The following is a 21,628-nucleotide window of genomic DNA, read 5'->3' as shown; positions in this document are numbered from 1 at the left end:
AGCAGATGGTGGTGGCAGGGACAGCAATAGTGAGTCCCTGTCAGAGCGCACAGGACACTCCAAGCTCTGCTCACTCGACACAGATGCTGAGCCTCAGGCGCTGTTGACAAAGAGGACTGTTCTGGAGAAACAGCAGAAAATGTGTGCGGTTCTGTCAGCATTCCCAGAGGCACTGTGCATGATTGGAGAGAGATTGGAAAAGTCTATCTCCAGCATGAGTGCCATGATGTCTCAGGCCTTCATGCTGATGTCTATGTTCAGACATGACAGGCAATCAAGTGCATGTTGACCTTCACCAACCACTTCACACTCAGACTGCCACTTTAAGCAGAACTGAGGAAAACCTTGCCTTGGCCATTCAGTGCCTCACTAAGTGCAGCATAGTGCTCTCCAGCTCTTGGCTAATGGGGGAGTTCAGGTGGGCCATGAGAGGGAAGGTAGAGAAAAGGCACATGGAAATGGGGACCCTGCTCAAAATACTTCCACTCCTGAGCCCTTGCTTCCTCCTCAGTCAAAGGCCCATATGCTGCCTCCTATCCCAATGGCCGACTCTGTCTCTGCACAGGTGCAGGTGAAGCAGTCACTGGCAGGGTCCTCATGGGATCCAAAACGCAAAGGATGTCAGTCAAGAGCAGATTAATTGAAACGTGCCTGAATTAGTCTACCTCAGGTATCTGTGCGGTAGATACCCACTCCACTTTAGGCTCCTCCTCTGCCTTCTCCTGTTTCTCTTCCTCTTCCAAATGTGCGCAGTACTCATCAGTCCTGCAGCTCCAGTCCTCGCTGCAGCAGACCGCTGCCATTCTGGAAAACCTTGGTGGTATGGAATGAAGGGCACCCCAGATCTGTTCAGGCTCCTAAATCTCATCTTCAGCATCCCGATTGCTTGCTCAATTATAATACTTGTGCTCATGTGGCTTCGGTTGTACCTTTCTTGGATGTCAGTGGTAGGGCTCCTCATACCTGTCATCAGTCATGGCCTTAAATAGTAGCCCTTCTCTCCAGGAAGTCATTTGCTTTGAGGTATGAATATCTGTGGGAGACTTGACTGATACAGACTGGCAGCTTGCTCAGTATCTTGCAAAGACATGCATGATGATCGTTACCTACCAGTTGAACAATAATGGAAAGGAATTACTTTCAGTTGATGTGCGCTCCAGGGTGATTTGGAGGCACCTTGATTGTCATGTGTGCCTGGTCCTGTGGGAATCCAGCCAAAGCAGCAAATCTGAGGACCCTCTCATTCTGACTGACCTTAATCAGTAGCAAAGTGCACATAGGTGCCGCCCTGGCAAACATGGCATCCATCACCTCGGAGATATATTTGTGTGAAATCTTGCAGATGTCATGTGCAGATCCCTGGAGGTGAAGAAATTAAAGACTGGGATGATCTTGACCAGCACTGGTTCACTTAGCAGGGCAACCTCTTCCAAGTAGTTGGATATGTCAGCAACCACCTGACAGGAAAGTCTGAGCTTCCTGACGCACTGGTGCTCAGTCATATCCAAGAAGCTTATCCTAGGACTGTATACCCTATGTTAAGGGTATCACCTCTGTGAGTTGGAGGTCTGTGCTCATCCCCTCTGTCCTATGAAGCAGCAGGAAAAAGGCAGCTGCTGCTCCTGCTCCTGTTGCTCCCGGTGTTGCAACTGCTGTTCCTCCTGTTCCTCATCTGAAGTCCAAGATAGAGATACATAAGTAGCTTCCTTGCTTCTGTGAAGCCAGACAGCTGAAAAGCGAAAATCAAAGCCAAAAAAACTCTAATGAGGAAGGAATGACCTCCAAGTATTGGAAATCAGCTCCAGAGCAGTAAAAACATACCCTCAGAAAAGTCCTGTCAGGAAAAGTCTTTCACTTAGCAAGGAAGCAGCTATCAGATCTCAGTATTTGAAGCCTCTTTCGCTTATCAGTTGGTCAGCCTGTCAATTTCCACAGTCCTCTTTCCTTTTTTTTTTACCTGGCAGTTTCCAGGAAGGCTGCACACACAGAGCTAAAGTCATGCTCCTGGGTTAAAACTACAATTAATGAGCGTTTAACATTTTTAAAAGGCAGATCCACCTGCCCCACGGGGATTTCTCGCATGCTGAAGAGCACATTCAGGTTAAAGGTGGAAGTCAATAACTTCCTGATGTATTAGCTGCCCTGACCTGTTTTAACATTAATCTAATAACTAAAGTGTTAGAAGTGAAAATAGCAAGGTTATGCAAATCAATTTATCATGTCATAATGAAATGTAATGTGGGAAGCATTTTCTAGAAATCATATCACCACATCTCAATTTCTATTTCTCTTAACATTTGAGGACGAAACTCACACATAATCAAAGAGCATATGGTGAAACCAATGGTGGACCTCCATTCTATAAATAACTGGCCCCATATGAGTAAACTATTGCCAGATTGTACAAGAGGAAGAACTTGGAAGGCATAGGATTTGTAAGACAGTGCAGAATGTATTGTATGCAGCTTGCTATTCAGATATTCTACTATATACTGTGATGAGAGTTTTATCTTAACAGCCTGGGTCAGATCATTGAATTTCATCCTGCACTGCTTCCAGGTTTGAGGGTCGAAACTGGAGAATCAGCATGCTCATTTGACCATGCTTTTCTGACAGTGTGGTGGTATCCTTCTTTCTTCCTCCTCCTTACTTCCTTGACTAAAGCCTTCACATGGCATTGTTTGAGAATCTGGTCTTTCGCTCAGTTGATCTTTTCTGTTCATCAGTACACAAAAACAAGCTCCAGCACAACTTCACAACATGCACTGCACCATTCCTATAAGAGGTACAGCCGACTAGGAACTGATGCCTAATAGGTGAGTTCTCCAATAATCTGTACACTTCATGGTGATAGCGCGCCTATTAAATTTAAATAAAGGCACATAGCTTAAAAGGGTGCATGCCTCATGCTGTCGGCATCGAGTGGGCAATGCAATCTTTCCCACCCACTGTCCATTTTGGGCACAAGTTGAAAGTTCCCCACACAGTGTCTCAAGGCAAAAAAAGTGACCATTACTTCTAAAATGTTGTTATTCCCCCAGAACTATGCAGCAGCATGATGACCAATTGCAGCCAGCTCTGGGACATTCATCCATTTAATCACCTAAAATGGCAAAGTAAATATTTATCGAAAAGTCAAGCAAACAAAATCTTCACACTCTGTAAACAATAGGATGACAATCCATGATTGATGTATTTAATTCCTAGGACATTCCCACATCTCTACTACACGATGGTAATATATGATGACAAATGGAAATTACATCCACTTTCCCAGCACTCCCGGATAGACTCCATTGACAACTGAATATTTAACACAGGGTATTCATAATCAAACTGATAATGAAAGCTATTTGCATTTTGCAGCTAGCCTCATGAATTAACATTACCACAGAAGAAAAAAATCATAAGACATCCCAGATATGTTGTTGTCTGATGGTGTTTTTAATATTCAGTTACCCAAACTATTTAAAACAATATCAAATCAGACAACATTTTCAACTTTGTCACAACATGTTTCTCAAGCTAATGCTACAAATCTTTATGAGCCATTCAACAATACTGTCAGTTTTATAGTTACAGGTAGTTTTTGTACTTCTGCTGCATTGTGCTGAATCTCACATTAAATTGCTTAGACTCGTAGCACAATAAGTAAGATCTGACCTCAAGTTGCTGTGTTTGAAAAAAATGATCCACTAACTTTGATTTATCAGAGTATCAGTGACCTTGTGGTCTGCAGAAGGCAGGATGGCAAAAAAGTAAAAATTCAGTTTACAGCAATCAAATTGTCATGAGTGAAATACATAGCGGAAGAAGTTTCTGGTGGGAAATAAAGCCTTATGTGAAAGACCAGGGCAGTCAATTCATGGCAGGCGATGTCCATATGAATCCATAGGCTGATATTCGCCTGCAGGCCCAAGGTTCCATTGTCAGGACTGGAAGCGGAAGCCATTCCCGCGGAGGAGGTGGGCGGCTGAGTGAATTGAATTCAAGTCACACTGCTGGAAATGCTGGCACCGTATTTAAAGGGCAGTCAGTACTGAATAAAAGGGAAAGTTGAAAGCAGGCTGCCAACCTGACCAGGTGTGAACACCCAAGCAGCACTGAAGACCTGAGCAGTACTGAAAACCTGAGCAGCATTGGAGATATAAGCAAGGCAGAATTGCGATTCAGGGTGGCCCCACAGTTCACTGATGCTTCCCTCAGGTTCTCCTCCAGGTTGCACAGGCAAGGAGGGAACTCCTTTTCCCCCGTGATGGCAGGAGGAGATCAGCCCGCCAAACTAAGCAAGCCTGGATGCAGATCACAGAGGAGGTCAGCAGCATGGGGGTCAGCAGTGCCACAAGTGGGTCAATGAGCTCATGCACTCCACCAAGCTGAGTGGAGCGCACAGTCAACCCTGCAGCCTTACGGGTGACTAGGGCTGAATGTGAGATCGATACAAAGGGCCTGCCCAACAAGACAATGGCAATGGCCAGGCAGCAGCAATGGCTGTCGCAGGCATGGCAGTATATCAGTGAATGACCCCGGTCCATCTGTTCTACCCAAAGGCTTTCCTTAGCTCCCAATTCAAACAAGCATCCTTTACCACAGCCAGGGTGTAATCTTCCATTTCAAGGTTCCAGATTCAACTCCCACTCTAGGACTTGAGCACAAAAATCAAGGGTGACACTCTGTTGCAGTACTGAGGGAGTGCTGCACTGTCAGAGGTGCCATTTTTCAGATGAAACATTAAACCAAGACCCTGTCCTCAAAGATGGGCATAAAAGATCCCGTGGCACTATTTCAAAGAAGAGCAGGGGAATTCTCCCTCGTGTCCTGCCGAACATTTATCCTTCAGTTAACATCACAAAAACATATTATCTGGTCATTATCATAATACTGTTTGTGGGAGTTTGCTGTGTGCAAATTGGCTGCTGCATTTCCTACATTACAATAGTGACTACACTTCAAAAATACTTCATTGGCTGAAAAGCACTTAAAGATGTCTGGTGGTTGTCAAAAGTGCTACATAAATGCAAGAATTTTTTTATTGCCAACACCAGCTACCCTCAAGGCTTCTCGGAAAAAGGCCTAGCAGTTCAATTGTGCAGTGTCTATTTCTTGGCATGAAACTGGCACTGAAGGACACAACATGCCAGTCTGCACTGGAAGTCCATAGACTGCTTAGTGGCCTCTGTTGTCATCCAGAGTGCCAGCCTGAAACAGGTATTAGGTGCCTTGCCTATGCAAGTGAGGAGGCTAATGCTTTTTATCAGGCCCATTTGCCAAATTGGGTTGGGATTGAGCGCAACATGTGCCACGCATGCTGCAGTCAGTTCTCTTGAGCACAAAGCAACCAAATTAATGGCTCTTAATGAGCCCCTGGAGGCGGTCACCAAAAAGGGTATGTATAAAATGTTATGCTCACCTGAATGTGCAGCCAGAGGGTGCAGAAATCCCAGCTGGACAATCTTGTTGCCCCTCCCAGAATTCGAGTCTGATCTGATTTCTAGGGAACAACGTCAACTCTGTGACAAATTGCAGGCAGTTTTGTTACACCTTTTTTTGCAGCAAAGCACAAATCAATTTAAATTGTTGCACCTTTTTTCACAGAACAAAATATTTTATCACTCTTAATTTACATTCTAAAAAACAAATGTAGCCTTTAGAACTTCAGAATTCAAGGGTTGATCTGAATAGATTAACCTATCTTGTGAGTAGATGATCTACAAAGAATAGGAAGGTCACAGGTTTGATCGCTGATCTGGACTGAACTAGTTTATCGCAATTCAAGCAGTGACAAATGCACTTCAATTAGCCTCAGTGTTGACTAGGATTTTGTTCCCCATTGCTATCCAGAAACATCCGTTCTAAGTGCATGTGTGGAGCCATTGGGATGAAATCTGGTTTTGGTTTGGCTCCCCTCCTTTTTAATATTTATCCCTGGCTAATACTTACCTGTCTACCAACATCACTAAATCAGATGATTTAGCCATTATCATATTACTATTTGTGGGGCCTTCCTATGGTCAAATTGGTTGCCGTTTTTAAAAAATTCTTTCATGGATGTCAGCATTTGTTGTCCATTCCTAATTGCCCTTCAGAAGGTGATGGTGAGCCACCTTCTTGAATCACTGCAGTCCATCTGCTGAAGGTAGACCGACAGGGTTGTTAGGAAGGGAGTTTGACCAAGCAACAGTGAAGGAACAGCGATATAGTTCCAAGTCAAGATGGTGTGTGACTTGGAGCGGAACTTGGAGGGGGTGGTGTTCCCATGCATCTGCTACCCTTGTCCTTCTAGGTGGTGGAAGTCTTGTGTTTGGAAGGTAGTTTTGAAGGAGCCTTGTCGAGTTGCTGCAGTGCATTTGTAGATGGTACACGCTACTGCCACTGTCCACTGGTGTGCAGGGAATGAATGTTTAAGGTGGTGGAGAGGGTGTCGATCAAGTGCACTGCTTTGTCCTGGATGGTGTCAAGGTTCTTGAGTGTTGTTGGAGCTGCACTCATCCAGGCAAGTGGAGAGTATTCCATCACACTTCTGACTTGTGCCTTGTAGATGGTAGACAGGCTTTGGGGAGTCAGGAGTTGAGTTACTTGCCTTTACATTACAACAGCGACTACATTTCTAAAGTATTTCATTGGTTGTCAAACGAAAGGTCCTGAGGTCATGAAAGATGCTACATAAATGCAAGTCTTTCTTTCTTTTAACACTCTACAGTGTCACTTTGAAGGCTTACTCCATTGAGATACCTGAAGGCACCAATGGAACTCCACCATGGCAATGAGTTGACACTTTCAGTAAAGAAGGGAGAAAGTTGGTGAAGGGCAACAAAAGAACTCCAGCATCCATTTGAACATCTTTAATGAGGATTTACTCCATCACAAATAATGAGAGAGATATTTTAATTAAAGTGACTCGTACTGCTGTCAACAGCAAAAAAATCTCATCAATTACAAAAGGAAAACAGCAAAAAAAATGATTCCATGTCAGATCCTCATAACTTCCTAGGCTTATTTGGAAGTACATGATAATTGGCCATCCAGTGAAAGTCAAAGCATGGGGAATAATTTTAAAGCTTACCTATTTAAAAATATTTCATTTGGTTCCAATCATTACTTTAATATGTAATTTTGTTCAATTTATATTTTGACATTTTTATTCATGAATAACCATTTGAAAACCTCCACTCTGTTATGTGAGGATGTTATACATTACTTTGTTTTTTTAAATAAAAGTCATTTATAATGATACCTCAGTTTAACTTAGCATTGTTCAGCAGGACTACTTAGTGTGAACTGATGGTTTATATTTCAGAATCCTGAGGGAAAGAGGAGAAGAAATAGCAACAGCTTTGAATATAATTTTCCATAATCCTTTGAAAAGGAAGGCTGGGTCACAGGACTGGAGGGTGAAAAATGTGACTTCCCTGTTCAAACAAGAGACAGAGATAAGCCAGGAAATGATAGGACAGTTATTTAGATAACTGATCTGGATATACAAACTGAGGGAATAATTTCAAAAATTGTGAAGGAGACTATGGGGAGAGATTGGGATACATTTTGCTGATTTGGCTGGGGTGAGGGGTGGTGTTCTGGAGTTAGATGAGTGTATCGAAATATGAATTTTAGGGAGATCTTCCCTGGAAGATTGGCAATTGCGACATTGGTCCCGGTGACATTTCATCATCTGGGGCGCTGCCTGCATGTAGCGCGGATATCATTAAAATATGTAAATAATTGTCCTATGGTTGTTGTAGGGCCCTTTTGTGAAACTGAATTGTGGGAGTGCTGGATTTACTGCTTTTTAGGCCTTCTTCTCAGGCAGTCCCTTGGGATCAAGGGTGACTTGAGACAATATTGAAAATGCTGGTCCCTTTAATTAAGCAGGACTCATTTCAGTGTTAATAGCGAGCAGGTGATAAACAAAGAATAAAGAACAGTACAGCACAGGAACAGGCCATTCGGCCCTCCAAGCCTGCGCCGATCTTGATGCCTGCCTAAACTAAAACCTTCTGCAATTCCAGGGACCGTATCCCTCTATTCCCATCCTATTCATGTATTTGTCAAAATGCCTCTGAAACGTTGCTATCGTACCTGCTTCCACCACCTCCCCCGGCAGCAAGTTCCAGGCACTCACCACCCTCTGTGTAAAGAACTTGCCTTGCACATCCCCTCTAAACTTTGCCCCTCTCACCTTAAACCTATGTCCCCTAGTAACTGACTTTTCCATCCTGGGAAAAAGCTTCTGACTATCCACTCTGTCCATGCCGTTTATAACTTTATAAACCTCTATCATGTCGCCCCGCCACCTCCGTCATTCCAGTGAAAACAATCCGAGTTTATCCAACCTCTCCTCATAGCTAATGCCCTCCACACCAGGCAACATCCTGGTAAACCTCTTCTGTACCCTCTCCAAAGCCTCCACATCCTTCTGGTAGTGTGGCGACCAGAATTGCACGCAATATTCTAAATGTGGCCTAACTAAAGTTCTGTACAGCTGCAGCATGACTTGCCAATCTTTATACTCTATCCTGACCGATGAAGGCAAGCATGCCATATGCCTTCTTGACTACCTTATCCACCTGCGTTGCCACTTTCAGTGACCTGTGGACCTGTACGCCCAGATCTCTCTACCTGTCAATACTCCTAAGGGTTCTGCCATTTACTGTATACTTCCCACCTGTATTAGACCTTCCAAAATGCATTACCTCACATTTGTCCGGATTAAACTCCATCTGCCATTTCTCCGCCCAAGTCTCCAACCGATCTATATCCTGCTGTATCCTCTGACAATCCTCAACACTATCCGCAACTCCACCAACTTTTGTGTCGTCCGCAAACTTACTAATCAGACCAGCTACATTTTCCTCCAAATCATTTATATATACTGCAAACAGCAAAGGTCCCAGCACTGATCCCTGCGGAACACCACTAGTCACAGCCCTCCATTCAGAAAAGCACCCTTCCACTGCTACCCTCTGTCTTCTATGACTGAGCCAGTTCTGTGTCTATCTTGCCAGCTCACCTCTGATCCCGTGTGACTTCACCTTTTGTACCAGTCTGCCATGAGGGACCTTGTCAAAGGCTTTACTGAAGTCCATATAGATAACATCCACTGCCCTTCTTTCATCAATCATCTTTGTCACTTCCTCAAAAAACTCAATCAGGTTAGTGAGACATGACCTCCCCTTCACAAAACCATGCTGCCTCTCGCTAATAAGTTTGTTTGTTTCCAAATGGGAGTAAATCCTGTCCCGAAGAATCCTCTCTAATAATTTCCCTACCACTGACGTAAGGCTCACCGGTCTATAATTTCCTGGATTATCCTTGCTACCCTTCTTAAACAAAGGAATAACATTGGCTATTCTCCAGTCCTCTGGGACCTCACCTGTAGCCAATGAGGATGTAAAGATTTCTGTCAAGGCCCCAGCAATTTCGTCCCTTGCCTCCCTCAGTATTCTGGGGTAGATCCCATCAGGCCCTGGGGACTTATCTACCTTAATGCTTTGCAAGACACCCAACACCTCCTCCTCTTTGATAATGAGATGACTGAGACTATCTACACTCCCTTCCCTAGGCTCATCATCCACCAAGTCCTTCTCCTTGGTAAATACTGGTGCAAAGTACTCATTTAGTACCTTGCCCATTTCCTTTGGCTCCACACATAGATTCCTTTCTCTGTCCTTGAGTGGGCCAACCCTTTCCCTGGTTACCCTCTTGTTCTTTATATATGTATAAAAAGCCTTGGGATTTTCCTTAATCCTGTTTGCCAATGACTTTTCATGACCACTTTTAGCCCTCCTGACTCCTTGCTTAAGCTCCTTCCTTTTGTCTTTATATTCCTCAAGGGATTCGTCTGTTCCCAGCCTTCCAGCCCTTACGAATGCTTCCTTTTTCTTTTTGACTAGGCTCACAATATCCTGCGTTATCCAAGGTTCCCGAAACTTGCCAAGCGTATCCTTCTTCCTCACAGGAACATGCTGGTCCTGGATTCTAATCAACTGACGTTTGAAAGACTCCCACATGTCAGATGTTGATTTACCCTCAAACAGCCGCTCCCAATCTAAATTCTTCAGTTCCTGCTTAATATTGTTATAATTTGCCTTCCCCCAATTTAGCACCTTCACCCGAGGACTACTCTTATCCTTATCCACAAGTACCTTAAAACTTACGGAATTATGGTCACTGTTCCCAAAATGCTCCCCTACTGAATCTTCGACCACCTGACCGGGCTCATTCCCCAATACCAGGTCCAGTACAGTCCCATCTCTAGTTGGACTATCCACATATTGTTTCAAGAAGCCCTCCTGGATGCTCCTGACAAATTCTGCCCCATCCAAGTGCCTAGCACTAAGTGAGTCCCAGTCAATATAGGGGATGTTAAAATCACCCACCACTACAACCCTGTTACCTTTACATCTTTCCAAAATCTGTCTACATATCTGCTCCTCTACCTCCCTCTGGCTGTTGGGAGGCCTGTAGTAAACCCCCAACATCGTGACTGCACCCTTCCTATTCCTGAGCTCCACCCATATTGCCTTGCTGCATGACCCCTCTGAGGTGTCCTCCCGCAGTACAGCTGTGATATTCTCCTTAACAAATAATGCAACACCCCCACCCCTTTTATATCCCCCTCTATCCCGCCTGAAGTTTCTAAATCCTGGAACATTTAGCTGCCAATCATGTCCTTCCCTCAACCAAGTCTCTGTATTAGCAACAACATCATAGTTCCAAGTACTGATCCAAGCTCTAAGTTCATCTGCCTTACCTGTTATACTTCTCGCATTGAAACAAATGCACTTCAGACCACCAATCCCGCTGTGCTCCGCAACATCTCCCTGCCTGCTCTTCCTGGCCTTATTTACTGGTTCCCCCTCATTTATTTCACTTGCTGTCCTACTGCTCTGGTTCCCACCCCCCTGCCACACTAGTTTAAACCCTCCCGAGTGACGCTAGCAAACCTCGCAGCCAGGATATTTGTGCCCCTCCAGTTCAGATGCAACCTGTCCTTCTTGTACAGGTCCCATCTGTCCCTGAAGAGATCCCAATGGTCCAGATATCTGAAACCCTCCCTTCTACACCAGCTGTTCAACCCCGTGTTTAGCTGCACTATCCTCCTGATTCTAGTCTCACTGGCACGTGGCACAGGGAGTAATCCCGAGATTACAACCCTAGAGGTCCTGTCTTTTAACTTTCTACCTAACTCCTTAAACTTCTCCTGCAGGACCTCGTCACTCTTCCTGCCTATGTCATTGGTACTGATGTGTACCACAACCTCTGGCTGTTCACCCTCCCCCTTCAGAATGCCCCCTGTCCGTTCAGAGACATCCTTGACCCTGGCACCAGGGAGGCAACATACCATCCTGGAGTCTCTTTCACGTCCACAGAAGCGCCTATCTGTGCCCCTGACTATAGAGTCCCCTATAACTATTGCTCTTCTGCGCTTTGTCCCTCCCTGCTGAACAACAGTGCCAGCCATGGTGCCACTGCTCTGGCTGCTGCTGTTTTCCCCTGATATGCCATCCCCCCCAACAGTATCCAAAACGGTATACTTGTTAGAGAGGGGGATAGCCACAGGGGATTCCTGCACTGACTGCCTGCCCCTTCTAGCGGTCACCCATCTATCTGCCTGCACCTTGGGTGTAACCACTTCTCTAAAACTCCTGTCGATGACACTTTCTGCCACCTGCATGCTCCTAAGTGCATCCAGTTGCCGCTCCAACCGATCCATGCGGTCTGTGAGGAGCTGCAACTGGGTACACTTCCTGCAGACGTAGTCGTCCGGAACGCTGGAAACATCACGGACCTCCCACATCTCACAGGTGAAGCACTTCACCCCTCTAACTGACATTTCTAGCACTAATTAATAAATTAATTTAAAATAAATAAACACTTATTAAATCCTTATTAAATTGTTATAATTAACTATGTGGTCCCTAGTGCTCGATTCCTACTCTAAATATTAAATGTTATGTAAATACAGTAATCTCCTCCCTCTGGTTTAGTTACTCTATTTATTAGTTAGTTAATTCGGGTTTTAATCAATTTTTATCAATGTTTTATTTTCAAGTTCAGTGAAAAAAATTCCCTACCAGCCAATCAGGTCACAGCTTTCCTGTGACGTCACTTTCAGTTTTTTTTTTAACCAGAGGTAAGTTTTTTTATACTTACCGGTCTGGAACTCCGCCCTCCAAGTCTTCTCCCAGTCAGCTGTGCTTTTTGGAAGCCCTGGGCTCCCCTCACTGAGGACAGGTAGGAAATAAAGGAGCTCCTCGCTCCCTCCTTACCGAACTTCCTCAGTTACCAAACTTCCACGATAGCACTCTAATGCAACCCAAGTCAGCACTCTCGTGCAAACAAAGGCAGCACTGTAAGATGGCTCACTTTTATACTGACTGACTCTAGCCCCCTAAAAACTGGTTTAAGCCAGTTATCTAATTAACAAGATGCAGCTGCCATTATATGTTCATTATAGTTTTGTCTTTAAGGGCTGGGTTTTTGGCCAGTTGGGGTGTTGTCGCTGGATAGACAGTCAGTCCAGAAGGAAAGAGTGGGAACTGATATTTGGACTGACCTATGAATTGCCAGTAAAACAGTTGTGGATCAGAGACTGTCATTTGCTTCCACATTTTGGTGACTGGACATCTGCCTGTTTAACATGGTAGCAGGGGATTAGCTTTGATCTCTTCGGGTGAGAATATAAAGAAAAACAGTTTCTTTCTCTAACCAAAGCAAAGCTGCTGGTGGCTTTCGGAGTGAAATGGCTCAATCACGCTGCAGGCGCTCAAACTATGATTACCTTTTTGGAATTGTAACCATTTGAACAATGGAAGAATGAGGTGGAGATGTGGAGTCGGGTCACTTCCCTAACCAAGAGGAAGAAGGGTATGGCCTTGGCTTTGTCTTTACCAGGCAAAAGTATGATTAGAAATAAAGTATTTTTGGAACTGAACATTATTGCCTTGGATACTGAAGAGGGATTGCCAATTCTAATACAATTTATGGGCAAGATTTACAAAAAAGATGATTTGTTAGAAGTCTATGAGGCATGGTTGATTTTTGATAAATTTAAGATGGACAATCTTTTGGAAGAATATGTCATGGAATTTGATAGGTTATACAGCAGACTAAAAATTCAGTCTAGAAATTCCTGAGTCTTTGCTTGTGTTCAAGTTGTTAGATTGTACACAGATCTCTCTTATAGATAGACTTTGGTTTTGACAGGTGTTCAATTTCATGGTAAAGATTCTCTTTTTGAGCAAATACCTGCAGCCCTAAGAAACTTTTGGAAAACAATAATTTCCAGCTGCCTTCATGTCACGAATTGGAAATTCTGCAGTGATACAGATCATGGAGGACTCCATGATTACTGGCTCTCTTAAACGACGGGGGCCTACTCACGGGAGCTTGTACAGAGAGACAGTTGCTGAAACCACTTTTGAAGTGGGTCGCACTTATGATAGATCTATGGATCAAAACAGAAGGCAAGGTTGGGATGATAACTGAAGGCAAATGAATCCCAGAGATGCGCAGGGAATGGTTAAGTGTTTTCGGTGTGAGCCTAAGTATCACTATGCAAGGAATTGTCCTAGAACCAGGAATCGAGTATTTGAAGTTGCTGATGAGATGGATGGTTCTGCTGATGAATATGATAATGATGAACAACATGACAATATCATATTGGTGACTAAAACTTGAGTCTGGCCATGAGCATTTGGTTTACTGATTCATTCAATTGTGCAATATAAGTGCCTGCACCTCAACTGTGTAGAGTCGTTTGGCTGAACTGTTACTTGGAATCCCTTGATGAGGCAGATAGAAGTAAAGTTAGAATATAAAAGTGCTACTTGCTTTAGGTTTGGAGATAATATGTTAACGTCTTTAAAGAGTGGTCCTCCTGTGTGAAATAACAGGAATGTGTCATTTCATCAGCACTGATGTGGTCCAGAGTGACATACTGCTGTTGAGTAAATCTTCTATTGAAAAAAGCAAAGATGAAATCGGACATGGAGAATGACAGTGTTTGTCTTCGGTAAAGTGGTAAATATACAATTCACTGGATCAGGACATTATTGTATTCCATTGAGGAACCAGAGTGTTTCTCGCCAAGAAGTATTATTGATGTCTGGAGACAAGAGTCTGGCTAATGAGGAGAATTATCTGGAAGTTGCACACAATTTGCCCATCCTTCATCGCAGAAGTTAAAGCTACTATGAAAGGATGCCGGAGTTGTAGATAAAGAATACGTCACGCTTATTGAACAAATCACATTTCAATGTGACATTTGTATTAACTATCGGAAGACACTGCCACACCCGGTTTTAAGTGTGCCATTAGCTCTGGAATTTATTGAAGTAATGGCTATGGACCTGAAAGTGTGGGACAGAAATCATGATATTTACCTGTTGCATTTTATCTTTTTTTTGTATATGCCAATTAGGTTCAGCATATCCATGGTAATAAACAACAAGGACAAACAAACAATAGTGGATAAAGTTATGGGAAAAGTGGGTTCGTACAGGTCTTGGAATGCTGGCAAAATTTTGACCAATAACAGGGGAATTTGCAAATGACAAGTTTAGGGACATGTGTGAGAACTTAAATATTGTAGTTATGAACATTTTTGCAGAAAGTCCATTCAGCAATGGATTGTGTGAGATCATGGGATAATCTGACATGTTACACAAAATACTAGCAGATCAACCGAACTGTAAGCTACAAATGGCACTGGCATGGGCAGTACATGTAAGAAAATTCTTTACAAATGGTGGGGGGGCGGGCAGTATACCCCATATCAATTGGTCTATGGCCGTAATCCAAAATTGCCTTTCATGCTATGCAACAATCCTCTGGCCCAGGAGGGAACAACTATTTAGCACTACTTTCTCCGCTCGCCTAAATGTGCTACATCCTGGCAGGAAAGTGTTTATCCAAGCTGAAGCATCAAAAAGTTTGGAGAGCATTAAGACATTGCATAAGACAGTCTGGGGAAGACTTTAGTTCTGGCAATCGTTATAATAAGAGAAGGGCATAGGGAATGGCAACGTCTGGGAAAAGTAATCTGATGTGACGGGGAAATTTTAGTAATACAACATGGGAATCAAACCATAAAAGCACATTGTTCACTGGTACTAGGGATGCGCTAAGAATTTTTGAACACTTAGAACATGGGAGAAGGTGATGATCAGGAGGCACCACCTACATTGCATACCCATGCATTGTGTTTTTTTTAAGCCAGAGGGGTGGGATCTGAGAGATCAAGAAATAAATACTGATCCCCATACTGTTTGGGAAGAACCAAAAGAAGCCATCCAGGGATCTGTTGAACAAAGTAGGTGGTGTACTGGCCAGCAGGGTCCGATAACTGGAGTGAGGCTACAATAGTTGGACGAGCAGGGAAGTCTACAAGAAAATACAAAAAATGGTTAAATGTCCAAGAAGAGGAACAAGTGAAGGTCATGGATTGGCAAACAAGAGTTCAAGAATGGAGAACGTGAAAACCTAGCTAGAGTTCAGATAATGACTCAGGAGATGCGTCTGGGAGAAGAAAAAGGTCCCTTACAGTTGAAAGGACTTCTAGTAGACATTTTGACAGGGTTAGTTGAGAGGGCACAGCCTCACAAGGTGATGGTGTAGCCTGGATAATGGAAAACATTCTCTGGATAAGGTCCGAAGCAGAAGTTCCCATAATCGGGAAGCATTCGTAGCCGCTAATAGGTTAGATAGGGCGATAAGAGAGGCTAAACTGTTAGATGGTTAGAGAGAATTTGGGGTATATTCAGAAATTGTGGATAGGGGGCCAACCTGCTCTATCACTCAGATGGATTTGTACAGGAAAAGTCCTACCAGATTGTACCTACAAGGCCAAGGCTTGGTTGGTGACCAGAGGTTTTGAGGAGTGCTTGGGGGATAAAGATATCCAAATAGACCCTCCCACAGCAGGAAAGGTAATTTTGAGAGCCTTTTTGGCTATTTTCAACTTGTGTTTGGAGATGCAAGTCCATAGATATCAAAGCAGCTTTCCTTCAGGGTGACCTGCTTCACAGTGAAGTGTTTCTCCAGCCTCCGAAGGAAGCATCAGACATAGAAGGGAAGCTCTGGAAGTTGAATAAATGTGTTTATGGGTTGAATGATGCTTCCCAGGTATGGTATTTTCTGGTGAGGGCAGTTCTGTTAGGGTGTTCACAACTACAGGCAGACCCTGCAATGTTTTATTGGCATTATAATGAAAACTTTCGGGTATCTTTATGATGCATGTGGATGATTTTTTTATGGGGTGGTACTAATGAGTTTGAAAATGTTGTTTATCGAATTATGGCAGAATTTAAAATTGGCAGTCAAGCTTCTGGGGCTTTTAAATATGTGGGTTTGGAGATAAAACCAGGTGAATCGGATGTAGTTTTACATCAACATTCTTGTAAAATGTCACTCCCATCACAATTGGTCGCACCAGATCAGGACAAAGACACTGCTGCATCTAAGGATGAAGTGGAACAGTTGAGGAGTCTTGTCTGACAGCTCAGTTGGTTAGCCTCACAGGTGAGACCAGATGCAAGTTTTGATGTGCGAGAACTTAGTCTTGTGATGAAACATCCTAAGGTTGAAGACCTCCTGAGGGCAAACAAAACATTAAAAAAAATTAAAAATAGAGAAGTGTATGCTGAAGTTCCCTGCTTTGGGTGATCCCAAAAATATAAAAATTGTTTTTAGTGATGCCTTGCATGCAAACCTTGGTGATGGATATTCCAGTGCAGGAGAGTTTGTGATGAGAGAATGGGAAAAGTTGCCCATTGGCATGGGAAGCCAAGAAAATAAGAGTGGTGAAGAGCACACTAGCTGCTGAAACTCTTGCACTCATGGATGCTGTTGATATAGTGTTATATTTGTCCAAGATCTTGGAAGAAATGTTATATAAAAGACTGAAAAGACAATACAAATTGAATGTTATGTAGACAATCGATCTCTGTGGGAGATCAAAAAGCGTAAATGGAAAAAGGCTGAGGATAGACATAGCCAGTTTGAAGCAAATGTTGGAAAGGAAGGAAATATCTAAGCGGAGATTGTTGGATTCTAGTCATCAACTATCAGACTATTTCACGAAGAGGAATGCCTCTACTGAAAAGTTGTTGACTGTTCTAAAAGGAGGATATATCACGATGTAACGTTTGGGTTTCTAAATTTTTTAACATTTTTTTTTAAAGGGGAGCTGACTACATTGAAAATGCTGCTCCCTTTTTAATTAAAATGGACACATTTCAGTGTTAATAGAGAGCAGGTGATGCTCACTATAGCTTTGTATTTAAGGGCTGGGGTTTTTGCCCTGTTGGGGAGTTGCCTCTGGACAGTCACTCCAGAAGGAAAGAGTGGGGACTGAACTATGAATTGCCAATAAAACAGTTGTGAATCAGACTGCCGTTTTTCTTCCTCACTTTGGTGACTGGACATCTGCCTATTTAATAACTTGTTTCCACTCCACTTCGATGGGTTCTGAGATGGCTGTTAAGATCTGCAGACTCTGCCACATGAGGGGCAGGTGGGGCTTGAAGGGTCAGGTAGATGTGTAGTTTGGAGGTTTGTGTGCTCCCTCCAACACCTCTACTTCATCTCCAAGTTCCCAACAAAGTCCCTTGAGGTGTAAGATGCCTTCCCAAATGAACTTTCTCCATCTAGGACAGTCAGGAGCCAGGGACTCCCTAGTTGACTGGGATGTTTGAGCTCTTCAGGGATGCTTTTGAGGACATCTCAAACATTTCTGATGTCCTTCTGGGAGTCACCTGCCATGACCAAGTTCTGAGCAGAACGGATGCTGCAGGAGTCTGGTGTCAGGCATGTGGTTGGCATGTCCCATCAATCAAAGCCCCAATGCTGAGCAGGTTGGCTTGGGATAGGACATTGCTATTGGACCACATTTCTTGCCACTGGATTTGGAGGATCTTGCAGAGGCACTTTTGAGTTAAACCTTCATAAACATCAAGCAGGTATATATGAAGTCATTTTAGTCTGCTTATTACTCCAAGTACACAGATAATCTTCCAGATACGAAGGCCACCTATGACAGCGATGATATCGATGAAGACATTGTGGTTCAGTATGATCATGATTAGGTAGATGATCAACATCATGATCACTAATCAGGAAAGGAAATGTATCCTCTGAGTCATGATCATTGAAATCTCCAGTTCTGCTCACAATCAAGTGTCTCATGTTCCACTTGCTGTTCTCATCCAAGAGAGAAGAGTTGGGGCCAAGCATCTCTTGATCTGCTAAGGTCACAATAGAGACAATGCCACCTTGTAGTTGTGATTTGGACATTTTGATGCAAACCCAATCTCTAACTGCAAATCGTGGTCTCCTTGTAGGTGTTCACTTACTGGAGTATGCTTTTACTTTTGCCTTTTGTTGCTTGGAAACTTTTCACTCTGACATTTCACATTGGATGGCGGTGACAGCTGAAGAATGGTCAGTGGCATGCACATGTGACCAATCACAGGTTCGTCAGGTATCTTTCTGGTCAGTGTGTGGGGTAGATTGATATGTGCGAAATGGACTGTTCAAACATTTTCCCCTCCGACATTCTAGCTCTCAAACTGTCCTTGATCGCCCTGTTGAAATATTCCACACCACCATTTCAATTGGGGGTTGTACTGCAATGTCAGATGGTGAATTCTGTAGCTTGCTAGGACCTGCAACAAACTGGGCTGAAAGGCGGTGGGCGAAAATGGACCGCATGTCACGCAGCTGCTGCAATCCTAAGTGCGCATCTCATTTAAATAGCCAGGGTGGACCACGCCGCCCCACCCCGGATGATGTAGAGGGGGCGTGCTGTCTGTCCCTGGCAATGGTGTCAGCAAACTGTGTGCAGACACTGATGCCATTTTTAAAGGGCTTTGAGCCCTACTGTTAAATTTAAATATTTAAAGATACACTTAGTGGCAAAATAAATGTATTTTAATTTTTTTCAGCCCCCCAATAACCATAAAATTAATTTCTTGCCCTCTCCCCACTAAAATACTTACCTTGACCCCTGCTTCTCCTCCTTCCTTCCCCCCTCCCCACCCCACTCCGTGCTGAGAAACTTACCTCATCTCTCCCAACCAGTGTTCCTCCTTGTTTTCCCCAAATGGGGATCCAAAGGCACAGGAGTGCTGGCCAGCAGCACGAAGATCACACCAGGACAGATGGCGGGAGTGTAAGTGTAATTAATTCATTGATCCTAATTTATTTAAATTGCAGTCCTATCACTGAGCGTTGGGGTGCATGGCGGCCCTCTCCCGGAAGCATCTTCTGGCCCCTGCCATGACCCCCAACACCCAGGGGTCTGTAAAATTCAGCCACTGTGGCCCATTGTCTGTAGTGAGAATCTCTGGCAAATCCTACTTTGTAAACAACTGCTCTAGAATGTCAGAGCAAAGTGGTGGTTATGGAATTTGTTGTAGCAATTTCCGACCACTTGCCATGTGGAACAACAAGCAAAAAATGTTGATTGTTAGGGGCTGCATGTACTTCTCCAAATGTATGTACTTGGACTTGTTGCCATGGTTTTGTTGGCCGTGGGGTTAGTTTTAAAGGTGCAGGACATGTTTCAGTAGATTTTTCACAGTGCACATGCTACACAGTTTCTGATGAAGTCTCCTATGTGGCGATCTATTGCTGGCCACCAGACTGCTTCATGGGATTGTTGTTTCATCTTAATCTCCAGAGGTCTTTCATGGGCAAGATGCAACAGCCATTGCTGTAGTACTTTCGGAATAACTGCTCAGGTTCTCGGTGCAATACAGTTGTCGTCAGACAATGCAAGCTCATTGCGTCCTCTGGTACAGGACCAAGCCTTCCTCCTATTTCGCAAAGCCTGTTGGTTTTTAGGTACTGGTTTACTTTCTGCAGTACATTGTCGTCTGCTGTCAACTCTGCCTTCAACAAATCTTACGAATGTACAAATTAGGAGCAGAAGTAGGCCATTCGGCCCCTCGAGCTTGCTCTGCCAGTCAATAAGATCATGGCTCATCTGTTTGTCTCGAATTCCACACTCCCATCTACCCCCAATTAACTTTTGATTCCCTTGCCTAACAATCATCTATCTGCCATAAAAATATTCAATAACCCTGCCTCCACCACCTTCTGAAGCAGAGAGTTTGAGTCTCTCAACCCTCTGCGAAGAGATTTCTCCTCATCTCTGTCCTAAAAGGGCAACCCCTAATTTTAAATCAGTGTCCCCTAGTTCTGGATTCACCCACATGAGGAAACATCGTTTCCACATCCACCTTGTCAAGACCATTCAGGATCTCAAACTTCAATCAAGTCTCCCCTCACTCTTCTTAACTCCAGTGAAAACAAGCCCAGTCTGTCGAACCTTTCCTCATAAAAGACAACCTGCTCATTCCAGGTATCAATCTAGTAAACCTCCTCTACCCACCTCCAATGCATTTACATCCTCCTTTAAACAAGGAGACTGCATGGTATTCGAGATGTGGTCTCATCAATGCCCTGTATAACTGAAGCATAACATCTTTACTTTTATTTTCAGTTCCTCTCTTAATAAAGGATAGCATTCCATTAGCTGCCTTTATTACTTGCTGTACCTGGATACTAACTACTTGTGACTTCTGCACTAGAACACCTAGATCTCTCTGCACCTTGAATTCTGCAGTCATTCTCCATTTAAGTAATACTCTGCTTTTACATTCTTCCTGCCAAAGTGAATAACTTTACATTTTTCCCACGTTATACTCCATCTGCCAAATTATTGCCCAATTACTCAACCTATCTCTATCGGTCTGCAACCTCCTTCTATCCTCTTCACAACATATCGTTGCTGCAGCCAGGGAAGCATGACTTGGTCAGTCACAGGAAGTCGTGCGGAAGAGTTTGTTTAGTGGACCGACCATCTGGGGGGAAAGAACTCCTGTACACAGGTCTAACTAAGCAACTGACGTTTTAAGTAAATACTATCGCTTAGTGGGTTAATAAAGGTTTTCCATACAAAGTGAAAATTGTATCCAACATTTGTTTCATGTCACTGGTGCATGGAGTATGGGGCCTGGACCTTTAGATGGAAGTGGGACCCCCTGTTTAAGAGTATTACAATACCCATAATGAGGATGTAGGTTTCATGGAATGGGAGGATCTCCCGGCGATGACCAGAAAGGCGCTGGGGCCGGTAGATTTAAATTACTCGCCATCTTTGCCAGAAGCTATGTTTTGTACCCCAAGCATGAAGAAACTAGACTCTTGATTTCTGTGCACGTGGGTTTTATTCAAGTTGGCTGCCTGCATCTGACTTAGTTTCACTTTTTGGAACCTCTCGGGGATAACTGATAGCATAGTGAGCAATCTTACAAACATAGCACACAGCAATCAATCACTCAGCAATTTCTGGCCAATCAGAGGGCCAGCAGCTCAGCAGTCTGAGCAGCAGCACTGGGAATGATGGCCACTGCTGGACCTGCACCAGCCATCCTTCGCTTTCCCCACCCTGGACTAAATTTGAAGGTGACGGGCACTCCACCCCCGGCCTGCCCATGCAATTTTATGGGCCCCCTCCCTCCGTTCCAGTCCCTAGCAGGCCTATAATATTCAGACCAGAGAGTCAGGATAAATGGGTTGTTTTCAGATTGGCAAACTGTAAATAGTAGAATGCCACAGGGAT

Source organism: Heterodontus francisci, chromosome 18 (genome assembly GCF_036365525.1).
Source record: "Heterodontus francisci isolate sHetFra1 chromosome 18, sHetFra1.hap1, whole genome shotgun sequence".
Taxonomy (NCBI): Eukaryota; Metazoa; Chordata; class Chondrichthyes; order Heterodontiformes; family Heterodontidae; genus Heterodontus; species Heterodontus francisci.
Note: the sequence above shows the minus strand (reverse complement) of the source record.